Raw genomic sequence first — 12,913 nt, 5'->3', positions numbered from 1 at the left:
ACATGACGTAGGAGATTAAAGAGGATGCATCTACCACAGCAGGGGCAAAGTTCAACCTAAAATGTAAACGCACAAATCAATCAACGAATGGAGAAGAAAGCAGGGTGAATGCCCAGAAAGACCGATGTCTGAGGCAACGACAAAGGGCACAGACTTCTTTAAACCTTTATTCAAGGGATGAAAATAATCTTGTGGTGCATGGAGCATAGTGATTACACTCCAATAACTGGAAGGTTAGGTCTTGTAATAGGCAGACAAATCTGCCTGTACTGACCAGCAAATGACAGTGAAGATTTGTTTCTACCCACTGTCTGTGCCATTAACAGGTCCCCAACTTCCTCTGTACAAGTTTAGAAAGTTGCTAGAATAACAGGATTTGTCCTAGCCTGCATTTTCTGAAAGATACAAAGTCTGAAACTTGAATGTATGTGATTATTTAGGGACATCAAATCATTGGTGATTTGTCTGAAGACAGCAAATTTTATTAGGAATGGACCAAACATATGAGGCAAAAAAAATGGATATTCTGTAAAAATCTGAACAGTTGATAAGCATAAAATGAAGTGTAAACATAAGAAACCGAGTTACACTGTGTTTCTAACAGTGTTTGCTTTACAACTTTGAAAGCTGACTCAACACCTCACTCCTGAAGTCAATTTGTTGGCATCCATGTGTCAAACAGATAAGGAGTGGTCAGCAACCCGATCAGAATCCTCTATATTAAGACAAAATCTGGCATTTCTCCACCAGCATATCCCCCACCTAAATAAAAAATGCGGATTTACTGAATAGCTACTTTTATTTTATTTATTTTTTATTTAGTTGGCCCCCTCAGCTGATCATCAGCCACCCCAGGGGCATCGCCTCTCTTCATTTACAGGGAATAATGAACAGGATTTACCCTCTCCTGGACTAACTCTGACCCATGATCATGGCTCAGTAAGAAAACTGAGGCAACCCGGTGTAAACCCAACAGCTGCTGAAGAGCTGGGATCCAAGTTTCAAATGCCATGAGCGCACTTGCTTGCATCTCAGGGACAGATGTGTAATGGGCATGCTAGCGTAGCAGCCTACTCCTGCTTCCCTGGACGACAATGCCCATACCTGCAGCATCAGCCTCTTTCCAGGATCAACCACAAGATGCATCCAGATGTGTAGCTCTCACCACCAGGATGGGCATGCGGATCCTATCCTGCCAGCATCTCAGATGCCCAAACTGCCACTCAAAATCTGGGTCAAATGGGCCATAGTCACGTCTTTATCCCTCTAATTTCTCTATTCGGCTAGCGCCATGATGTAATCTACTTTCTGGATGTCAGAAGATGTACCTTTGGGAAGGTCTACATAACATAACACAAGTTAAGGGTCTGATACAATTTAGGGCTTTGCAGTTACTAAGATGAAGTTTTTTTTTTTTTTTAGAACCAACAACACAGTTACTCCCACATCAGCCACCTCTAGTACGGATTTAAAATGTGCGTGTGCAACACTCAAGAGTGTTAACAAAAATAAATAAAATATCTTGGAACTTTAGGAAAAGAGTAGCTTAATTAAAATAGGATGTAACCAGGAAGAATAAAAGGCTTGCTGTTACAACTAAACTATGATTCAGTAATAATTACTATTACAAAGATTTTCACAATTTTGACAACATACTTCTGGTAGGGGTATGTCTATTTATAACAGTGCATTCTTGGCTCTGTGTTGGAGATGGATAAAACCCAGACTGTGATCCAAGTGACCCAAGAACAATTAATGGCTTGATAAGCTGAAACATCTGCATGGGATGGGCAAGAGATTCATAGCTTAAATCAGCCCACTCTCAGGATGGTAGTGGCCTCTCCACCCACCCCCGTGATGACCTGCTGCTCCGGAGCAGGTGTATAAATCACTGCCTGAGAACAGGTTACAGGTAGAAGGGATGAGGGTGGACTAGTGCCAAAGCATAGTCCTTGAAGGGGCATGTCAAGGAGCAGGCATGCTTCTTTACTTGAGACATACACAATTCCTCCACAATGATGTGGAATTTATGTTACCACTGGTGGTGCAGCGGTATCATTGTTGCCTCACAGCAAGAGGTTCTCCCGTTCGATTCTCGGCTGGCGTGCAGGAACTGCCTTCTGTGTGGAGTCTGCATGTCCTCCCCACGGTTTGGTGGGCGTTCGAAGGACATGTGTAAATGGGCGTGCCTTCACTGAAAGTTGAATGTCGAGCTGGCACCTCGGCATTCATGAAAATCTACTGCCAATCATTAGCGAACCGGAGTTCTGTTGTGGCGATCCCTAACCGGGAAAAGCCGAAAGACAACAACAACCAGGGGTGTGTAAGGGCTGCATAACAAAAACGCCCTAATAACTGACGGAGTCATTACTCTCACCTCATAGGGAATGAGGAGCCTGGGTCTGGCTTTGGCTTTCACCCTGTGAGGAACAAATTAATTATGGGGAGCCGATGAATGGCACCCCCCCTAAAAAAAAAAAAATGAAATCCACCCCTAACAAAAACAAAATGTTCAATTATTTAAACACAATTATCCTGAGTTTGAATTTATAAAATAAAACATTTAGAAGAAAAAACACTTGGTCTAACAGGCTTCTGCACAAACCCAGAATTAAACTCGGTCCAGCAGAGTATGAAGCACTAAAGAGTGATTTTATTTATTTCCATTTTTTTTTTTTTTTTTTTTACCAACAAAGTCCAATTGGGTAAATGAGCTCCTTTTCAGTGGAGGCCCAAGGCCAAGTGCTCCACAAGAAACAACAACAGTAGTACATACAGAATACTCAGGTAACATTTAGAAGCATCAGATACAGAGCACCACAATAACTATTTACAGTAGTACTGTAGTATATACAGAATGCTCAGGTAACATTTAACAGCATCACATACAAAGTTCCATGACAACTATTTACAGTAGTACTACAGTACATACTATATACAGTAGTACTGTAGTATATACAGAATGCTCAGGTAACATTTAACAGCATCACATACAAAGTTCCAGGACAACTATTTACAGTAGTACTACAGTACATACTATATACAGTAGTACTGTAGTATATACAGAATGCTCAGGTAACAAAGTTCCATGACAACTACTTACAGTAATACTCGGGTATCACACGCAGCATTTCACACAAAACCCAGTGAGAACTATTTACAGTAGTAATTATATAAGATACAAAACGCTCAGGTAACATTAGCAACATTGTACTGCCACAAGAACTATTTACAGTACTAGTATACTATATGTAAAATGTTCAGGTAACATTAGCTGCATTACACAGAAAGAAATAACATGATGAAGTTTAGATCACATGGGATCACCCATTGCCAACAGTTTAAAAGACAGATGCTAGAAAACCAGATATGGGGTCCAGGAAAAGAAGACAAAAGTAGCATTGATTAATGAAAATCGCTACACTCAGTGACTACAGTGTTTTGCGCACAGAGACAAAGTCAAAAATATTAGGGCCTGCAAGCAGAAATGAGAGCACTGTGGAAGAAAGATACCCAGACAGTTCCAATAGTAGTAGGAGCAACGGGTCTTATAAAAAATATTATACAATTGTATTTAGATACGTTACCATTAGCTCTATGAGAACTATTTATAGTAACCCTATGCAACATAGAGAATGTTCAGATAACATTTAGCAGCATTACATACAAAGCTAGCATTGTCGCCTCACAGTAAGACGCTGTCCAGTTTGATTCTCAGCCAGAGCGTCTTCTGCGTGGAGACATGCGTGAATGGGCGTACCTTCGTTGAAGGTTGTGCAACAGGGCTGGTAACTCGGCACGTAAAAATACTACCAATCATTAGCGGACCGGAGTTCCGGTGTGGCGACCCCTAACCGGGAAAAGCCAAAAGACACAACAACAACAACATACAAAGCTCTAGGAGAACTATTTATAGTAACCCTATGCAACATAGAGAATTGTTCAGATAACATTTAGCAGCATTACATACAAAGCTCTATGAGAACTATTTATAGTAACCCTATGCAACATATAGAATGTTCAGATAACATTTAGCAGCATTACATACAAAGCTGTACGAGAACTATTTATTGTAGTGTTATACTAAACACAGATTGCTCAGGTAACATTATATATGTTATTCTAAAAGTGTATTAATTCTGGTTTAAGCACTTGGGCTTTCAAGCCAGTTATTTTACATTAAGAGGGTTCGTGGTCTGCACTCTTGTGGGAGGAGAGGCTGGACTCTGCCCTTCTGAGCTGGGAATTTCTGGTTAAAGGCTTATAGTGCATGCATATCTGAACTGTTTCTTACTGAAGTTGGTGCGCCTTGTTTGCTGTGGCATAGACTGGATTCGGGCCTGCTGGATCTAGCTTTGTTTGTGTAACTTGAGCACTAATCCAGACATTCTCTAAAGTATTCAATGGTATTTATTACTGCTTGGTTGTAACTTGATTAAAGTGTAGCTATCATTCAAGTCTTTTGGATTAAGCACTTGGGCTTCAGACCAGTTGTTTTACATTAGGAAGGTTTGTGGCAAGCACTGTGGTGGCAGGACAGGTAGCTTTCATCCTTCTAAGTTGGGAACTGCTGATTGAGAGCCCAGTGTCCAAGTGTATTAGTTCTGGTTTAGGCACTTGGGCTTCAGGCCAGTTATTTTACATTAAGAAGGTTCGTGGTCTGCACTCTTGTGGGAGAAGAGGCTGGACTCTGCCCTTTGAGCTGGGAATTTCTGGTTAAAGGTTTATAGTGCCTGAATATTTGAACTGTATCTTACTGAAATTGGTTCACCTTGTTTGCTCTAGCATAGACTAGATCCAGGCCTGCTGAATCTAGCTTTGTTTATATGCTTGTTGTTTGTTTGCTTGTTATTTCCCTGGAAGCTAATTCCACCTAATACGCAACTTCTCAGCGCTTCTGTGGATCACTAGTGATATCTGCATTGCTTACTGTACTTATTTCCTTGTTTCACTTGAAAGAAAGTTACTGTTTGTCGTTTTTGCATTTAGTTACTTGTAACACATCGCACTCAAGTTACCTGGCACTTGCTCACTAAAGCAATTATATAAGTCAGCACTAAAAATTAAAAGCACTACACCCTCACTCCCCACTGGCCCTTGTTTTCAATTAAGGAATTCCCAATATTATTCTAGCATGTCCAAAGGTCAGTTGTCAGTCAGTCTTCTCTCCGGTCCAGCTGGTGAATCTGGGAATCTTGAGGCAATGTTATAACTGCCTCATGTACACAGACAACCCTCTCCTCCTCCCACATAACACAAATACTTGCGAGAGATGCAGCTATTTAGCCAAACTGGAGGCTGAGCTCTCTCAACTCAGGACTGGCAAGACCAGACAGGAGGAGAAGGCAACTACACACACCACAAAACCAGCCTCACATAATGCTACCACTCCACTGAATCAAACACACAAAGACATACTCGGAGGCTCTGAGTAAAAATTTACCTAAACAGCAGAGGCCTCCAAAGCAGACACCCAAACAACTGCTACCTCAAGACACCCCACAAGCAACACATAAACCACAAAAGCAGTGTGCAAAGCAGTCACAGCCCTTAAGGCCAAATACAACACCAAACATACTTGTCATAGGTGACTCCATAGTCAGACACACTGACGTCCCACTCACCAGGCTGAACAAGGAGAGGGTCACAGTAAGCTGCCTATCAGGCGCTAGAATCCGCCACATAACACAAGCACTCGGGTCACTCCACGGCAAGTACAAATATGACACAGTCATTGTCCATGCTGGTGTGAACGACCTGAGACGCACCTCCCTGGACTACATGAAAAGAGACATAGAGGAGCTCTCTGATTATGTAGCCCAGGCAGGTATGACCCTAACCCTGAGCAGTATCCTTCCTTCACCAAGAATGATGCCACAATATAGAGACAAGATGATCAGCTTTAACAATTGGCTTAATGTCTGGTGTCATTCAAAGGGGATCCAGTGTCTGTCTGCCTGGGATGACATGCTTGACAAGCCACGCTGCTTCGCAAGGGACGGCTTGCACCTGTCACCCCTGGGATTCCGGATATTGGCTAAGGCTCTTGCCATCCCCATAGTGCCTTTTTAGGCAAGGCTCAAATTCTAAACCTACCACCCTAGAAAACAAAAATGGGAAGAAACTGAGGGTAATGCTGCTCAATGCCAGAAGTCTAAATCTAAAAATGCACGCACTCGAGGCCCTTCTCAGTATGGAGAACATCGATGTCTGCGCTGTAACTGAAACCTGGTTCAAGGCTCCTGAGAGCACCCCGGCACTATTAGGTTTTACCTCATATCATGCGTTCCGGCCCCAAAACCCGGACCACACCATCATATTGGGTGACTTCAACTACCCGAATATAGACTGGGAACATTACTCAAGTCCTAACTTTCTAGCCCAACGGTTCCTGGAGTTCATAAATTCAAATGCCATGGAACAGCTAGTCACTGTTCCCACGAGAGGAGAAAATATACTAGATCTCATTGTCACAAACATGGGGACAAAATGCTCCACACCGGAAGTATATCCCTCATTGGTGAGATCTGATCATAAACTAATCTCACTGGAAATCCACATCCCGCCCCACCCCAAACAAAAAAGACCATAGTGAAGAACTTCTCTAAAGCAAACTTCACACTACTCAAGACTGGTGTGGTATCCTTCAAGGCCCCTGAGCCAGTGGAAACCACAACCCAAGCTGTGGAAGCCCTTACAAATGCCTTCTATGAACACCTCCAGGACTGCATGGATCAGGCAATCCCAAATAAAACCAAGACTCTTTCCACAAAGGGCAAACGTCCAGTCTGGTGGACCCCAGCCATTAACAAACTTTACAATAAGAGGAGAAAGCTATTACATGATAGAACAAAATCCATAAAAGGGAAGTCACCCTGATCATTATTAGTAAAAAAATACGAGCACTCATAAAATCAACTAAGGCCAATTTTGAGAGAAAAATTGCCATGGATTCAAAGGACAATCATAAGGCCTTTTTCAGCTATGTTAGGAACCTGGGTGGAAACTCCCAGATACGCTCAGAATTAGTCCAAAATGATACAAAAATCACTGAACCCACAGACATTGCCAACATACTGGCAGACAGGTTCAGTGCAAACTTCACCCCCCTCCCCTAAAGGAGAGATAACTATCCCAGCTGAGTGTAGCCTCCCGGACATCTCAAATGCGCAGGTGAAAGCTGCTCTCTCTAAAGCTAAAACACAGCATCAATGGGACCGGATGGTGTCCCCGGCTGTGTGCTACACGAGCTAAATGAGGAATTAAACCCGCACATAAGGCAGCTGTTTAATCTCAGCCTTACCACAGGATACGTGCCCAAGGAGTGGCATACGGCAACTGTTGTCCCACTCCACAAAGGCGGCGCCTCTACGGACCCTGGTAATTACCGCCCCATAAGCTTAACAAGTCTAGTCTGCAAAGCTATGGAGAGGATCATAATGGAGCTCATAAACAAAGATATAGGGGACTTGCAGACATTGGACCCGACCCAGTTTGGCTTTGTCAAGGGAAGATCATGCCTTTTGAACTTGGTCGACTTCTTCGAAACAGTCACCAAGGCCATTGATGAGGGAAACGCAGTCCATACAGATTACCTTGACCTTGCAAAGGCTTTCGACACAATACCCCACTCGGGTATTGTAGAAAAACTTACCAGCTTAAATGTAAACCCATATGTCACAAGATGGGTTGCAAACTGGCTTAAGGACAGAACCCACAGGGTTAGAGTTGCTGGCGCTGTGTCAGACTCCAAGCCGGTCACAAGTGGTGTCCCACAGGGCTCGGTCCTTGGCCCCCTATTGTTTGGCATCTACTTCTCAGAAGTACAGGCCAACATAGGAGGACTTTGGCTGACAAAGTTTGCAGACGACTGCAAACTGGGCGCCATAGTGGAAAGTGCATCAGACACGGATATCCTTCAGAAGGGACTCACGGAAACAGATAGCTGGTGCCAGAGCCATGGCCTGAAGTTAAACGCCAAAAATGTATAGTCATACCCTTCGGGAAAAACAAGGTAACCCCAAGCTACCATATAGGTGGCAATCCACTAAGCACAGAAGAGGTTATCAGGGACCTGGGGACCCAGGTTGACAGTGGCCTTTCTTTTGACACTCACATTGCTAAAGTGGTTAGAAAGACCTTCTACATTGCCCACCTGATCATGAAGGGATTCACATCCAGATCTAGTGAGGTTATTGTTCCCCTGTACTCTTCACTTATCAGACCAATGATCGAGTACAATGCCCCATTCGGGATGTATCTCACCCGACATCTGCAGCAATTGGAGAGACCCCAAAAGTTCCTCACCAAAAGGATAAAGGGACTCCAAAATCTGTCATATGCTGCCAGATTGAAGAAACTCCAGCTCTATTCAGTCGCATACCGTCTGCTCAGAGGTGACATGTGCCTGACATACAAGGCCATGTCCAACCCGGAATTAATGGACATGCTCCACCTCAAAAATCCAAATCCACCAAAACCACTAGAGCAAGCGACTTAAACCTTAGCACGGATATAAATAGGACGTGCTGGAGGGATAGATTTATCACTCAGAGACTCCCTATGCTGTGGAATAAAATCCCGGTCCATGTGAGGCAGAGCACCTCGCTGACTCTGTTCAAGAGAAATCTAGACCTGTGGATGGGAGATCGTAGGTTTACCCCGGGAATCATCTCTGTGTCACTGCTGGACAGAGGCACAACAAACTAATGGGCACAGTATTTTTTCATATAAGGGGTGGCGTAAGCCACAAAAATTTGGGCTAGGCTTATAAATGCCTTAGGGCAGATAGCCTAGTATAAACCTATGAACCTATACAAGGCCCCATGAGAACTATTTACAGTAGTTTTAGACAATACACAGAATACTCCGGTAACATTAGCAGCATTACTTACAAAGCTCCACCAGAACTATTTACAATAGTACCATACTACATACAGAATGCTCAGGTGAAATAGTTACATACAAAGGGAGGATAAATGAATCCTGTCATTTTGAAATAAACAAGTATATTTTGCAACAACATAGGCAGCATCAGATGTAGTTAAATTGTAGTATACTAGGCTAGAAAGGATTACATGCACTTTGTTATAAGAAGAGAAGGCACAAAAATAAGACAGAAGACAAAAAATTAAGAAAGAAGAGATTGTCACTGCATATATGTGTATATATACGATGCACCTGAGAAATAATTTAGCCTGGAGAATAGTGAGGCGTGGCCAGCAGTCAAACAGGAACAGTTTTAATTTATCTTTGAAGACGTGGACTGTTGAGGCATCTGATTGGAGGAGGAGCTGAGTTTCACGATTTGAGATACAACTGGAGTAAAGACTATTTCCTGTTTTGTTGTGAACTTAAATGTCTGCTGAACCAAAACCAAGTAATTCAGACCACAACTGAACTGTCTGGGAGATTAAATCAGAATTAAAAACTCAGCAATGGGAAGTATGTAAGCATAATAAATAAATCTGTGTTGGACTATTGTTTTATAGCCAAGTGAATGTAATGATAGTCAAGTATATCTCAACATCCATTTTAAAAGTAAAAAAACAAAGATAACCCTGTGGTGGTATACACAGACGAGTAAAATACCAAACGTCATAACAGAAAACTTAGAAGCAACTCCCACAAGGCTCAGTCGTACCTTCAAGCCTATTTAATATTTTTTTCCATACCTTTCAACATCAGATATATTCTGGGTAGCAAAATACACAGGGGTTAAAAAAATCCGAACAACTGTGACCAAAAAAGAAGATATACAAGCTTAGTAAATATTTAGAAAAAATATTTAATTGGTTGATAAAACAAGGTTTAAATATTACTAGTCACAAATTAGGCATCCTGTACTTTGGCAAACCAACCACATGAACCGTGGAAAGCACTGATTTAAATACACTACATAGTTATAAAGCTTTGGGAATTATTGCATGCAATACCTTAGTATTCTGAACCCAAGCTATAATTCCCAAGAATTTGTCAACTAGAAACTGTCTTCTTGCTTAAACTGTTTATTATATAAGTAACATCTGTTAGAATATAACTCACATTTCTGCTCACCTAGCAGAAACAACTTGCCTATACTGGGAAGCATACAGAGAAAGTATTCATAGAAAAATTTCATGGATTAGTCAGCTTCCTCACAATCAAACACTGCAGAGTATGACTCTTTACTTCATCAGTTATAGGCAGTGTCTTGCGTAGAGTAGTTCATGACAAAGAATGTCATATACTAATGAATTCTGAACACTACAGCCCAAAATTAACTCTAGGGGTGGAAACAATATGTTTACAAGTACAAGACCACCTTACAGCATAGACATATTTCTGTTTCCATGGTTTCGCCTATGGAACAGACTCCCACTTCACATTCATAAGTGTCAGTATCGGGTTTTAAAACTATAGTAAATGAATAAATGGGTCAGTTAGTAAATTCATGTCAATATGGACTCTGTGCTTTAACTGGCCTATCAGCCCATATGCAGTTTTTCCAAACTATGAATTATCCTGCAAGACAAGATAAGGTCACTTGCACACACACTAATGCATGGGTGAAAAAAATACACCAGTCCTTAATCCCGGTCATTGTTTATGATGACAGAACTATGCATTTCCTTTGATATTCAGCTCTGCAAACTGCTACAGATGAGATGTTGCTTGTATGACCTCTAGTGCTGTGTTTGTGTAGTAGGGGGAAATGTAACTTTAGATGAATCACTCCCCGATATGCAGTGTCAAGGCCTAGGAACACTGTCATACTAGCTCAGTTACATTACTGTATTTCTAAATGACAGGCGACAAGTTTTGAAAGTGTTTTTGCAAGGGGATGAGGTAAGCTCCTTACACCCTCAATTTACATATTTATGTATCCTAACAATCATATCACCTAGCACGAAAGCTACACTATGTTTAGACAGAAAACAATCCTGCAATCACATCCAATATGGTACATCTTTGCAATTAGAATGAAAAAAATAGGGTAATGGGGTGCTTGCCCTTCTCATCACTTTCAATCACTATTGAGCATACTGCCAAAAGTGTGATCATGCCTAAATGCAATCTTACCTAGGGACAGGTGATTTTTAACCTCTGTCAGGCTCAGGTCTCTGCCAGAAACAGCCTTCTAGGTTCATCACTCACTTGGTCATTAAACAAATGTTATGAATGTATCTAAAATTAGGTGTAGCAAATCCTATTTACATGTACACGACACCCTCAGAACTGAAACCTGTCTGGTAATTTAACTCACATGGATACATTTCCAGCTGCTAATAAAAGTTTCGTTATTTAGTTGCATGGCTGATTCCTTTAGTTTCAGTTTGCAAGTTGTGTGGCTCTACAGGATTGCTTCACAAGCCGGTGCTCAAGGTTTGCCCTTGAAAAGGGGGGCACTTTTATCTAGTGGAGTTAAGAAAATAAAACGGAAAGACCACAGAAAATGAATACATGGGTATCCGAAAACATGAAACTGGGAGTCGTGACTTCAGTGTACAATAACACCTTCTGGGCCTGACTGTCTTTATAAAGCATTACACGTTTTACAAAGAAAACAATGACGGGAAATGCCACACAAGGCAGAATAAACAGTTTTCTTAACGTTGTATTTATGCTCCAATGCCCTTCAACACAGATAAAGAGAAATGATTAGCCCGTCACAGTAAGTCTGGCAAGTACTGCTATTATGAACATGCTTCACACTTATAAAAAGTAACAGCTATGCAGCAAAGTTGTGCATACGTTATTGTTGTACCTTATAGACGCAGTTATTACTGATGTGGCATATAGTAAAGTTAACCATAAAAGTCTGAAACTTCTTTTTCGAATGGAAACACCTATTCGGCTAGGAATTCCCCTGAAAACAACGTCAAACTCACTTCTCACAAGTTTTTCTTTTATTTCCCTGTCACTGATTTCTTTACAGTTAGCACAAACCAGGGCTCAATGTTTCTTTCTTTATCTCACAAAGAAAGTCCATTCCTAACTCACCTGCAGGCCGTAGCAGACTTGAACCCACAAGGTCCCAATTATAGACCCAAACGACACCACAGCTGGTACTGTTGTCACCGTTCCTTCCTGCTTAGAGCGTGGGGCTGAGCCCGATGTAGTTCCGCCCCGACCACGCCCTACTACGAGACGTGAAGGGGAAGGACATTCAAGTCTAGAGCCGTGGGCGTGACCACTGCTAGGTTCCTGTGTAGACGTCATCCTTGTACGTGGTACGCCCCCAGCCTAAGTTTTATTGTTACAGGAGGCGGGGCTGCACAGCTGAATTTTATTTTGTGTTTTCCAATGAACATCTCAACTTTACACGTTTTTGCAGACTGTCCAGATTTTTTTGCCTTGTATTTACCTCCCAAGTGTACCGCATTACGAGGAACGTATCTCATTTGGGGTCTTAAAAAGTGAATGTTCCTCGAAGTTCCTCTGACACACATTCTCTGTTAGGAATGTTTAACTGATTATGCAGGGTAAATGGAAATGAATCATGTTAATTCTTCAAATTATCTTTTTCACAAGTAAAACCACCATATTTTAAGCATCCCATGACCTTCCTAGACAGAGTTGTTATATTTTGCCCACTTGTTCCACATTTTGAGGGCTAGTGTTCCTCGCTTTGGTGATGAAAGGTTGAGAGCTATGCAGTCTTATTTTTGGTCTGTTTAACTTCCTCATTAAAAAAAAAAAAAAAACTGTCTTGTTTTTCTGACAAATCACTGGGATGATCTAAGGATTGAAGTAACTAACCTAATTCCTAACCAAGGCGGCTAGACTCTCCATAGCCATTTCCCAGCTAATCACCCTACTATATGCATCCCCGATAGTTACCAACCATCAGACAGACCTACACAAGCTGGATTCTTGTTACAACAAAATTGCTAAATTTGCCACTGGAACGTCCTACCGCAGCCATCATTGT

The 12,913-nt window shown here is 41.8% G+C and overlaps 1 protein-coding gene across 1 annotated transcript in view; it reads right to left on the bottom strand.

Annotated features, from left to right (window-relative positions):
* LOC122790731 (ubiquitin carboxyl-terminal hydrolase CYLD-like) overlaps window positions 1-12,088 on the bottom strand; it is an 855,039-nt gene extending 842,951 nt beyond the window's left edge. Inside the window, exon 1 of the mRNA XM_044058312.1 lies at window positions 11,983-12,088. The gene's annotated coding sequence lies outside the window, so the exon portion shown is untranslated. The remainder of the gene's footprint in view (window positions 1-11,982) is intronic.
* Window positions 12,089-12,913: the final 825 nt, after the last annotated feature.

The sequence above is a fragment of the Protopterus annectens genome, chromosome 16.part0 (assembly GCF_019279795.1).
Source record: "Protopterus annectens isolate FY-2018-M chromosome 16.part0, PAN1.0, whole genome shotgun sequence".
Lineage (NCBI taxonomy): Eukaryota > Metazoa > Chordata > Ceratodontiformes > Protopteridae > Protopterus > Protopterus annectens.
This window is presented reverse-complemented; position numbering and strand designations above follow the sequence as displayed.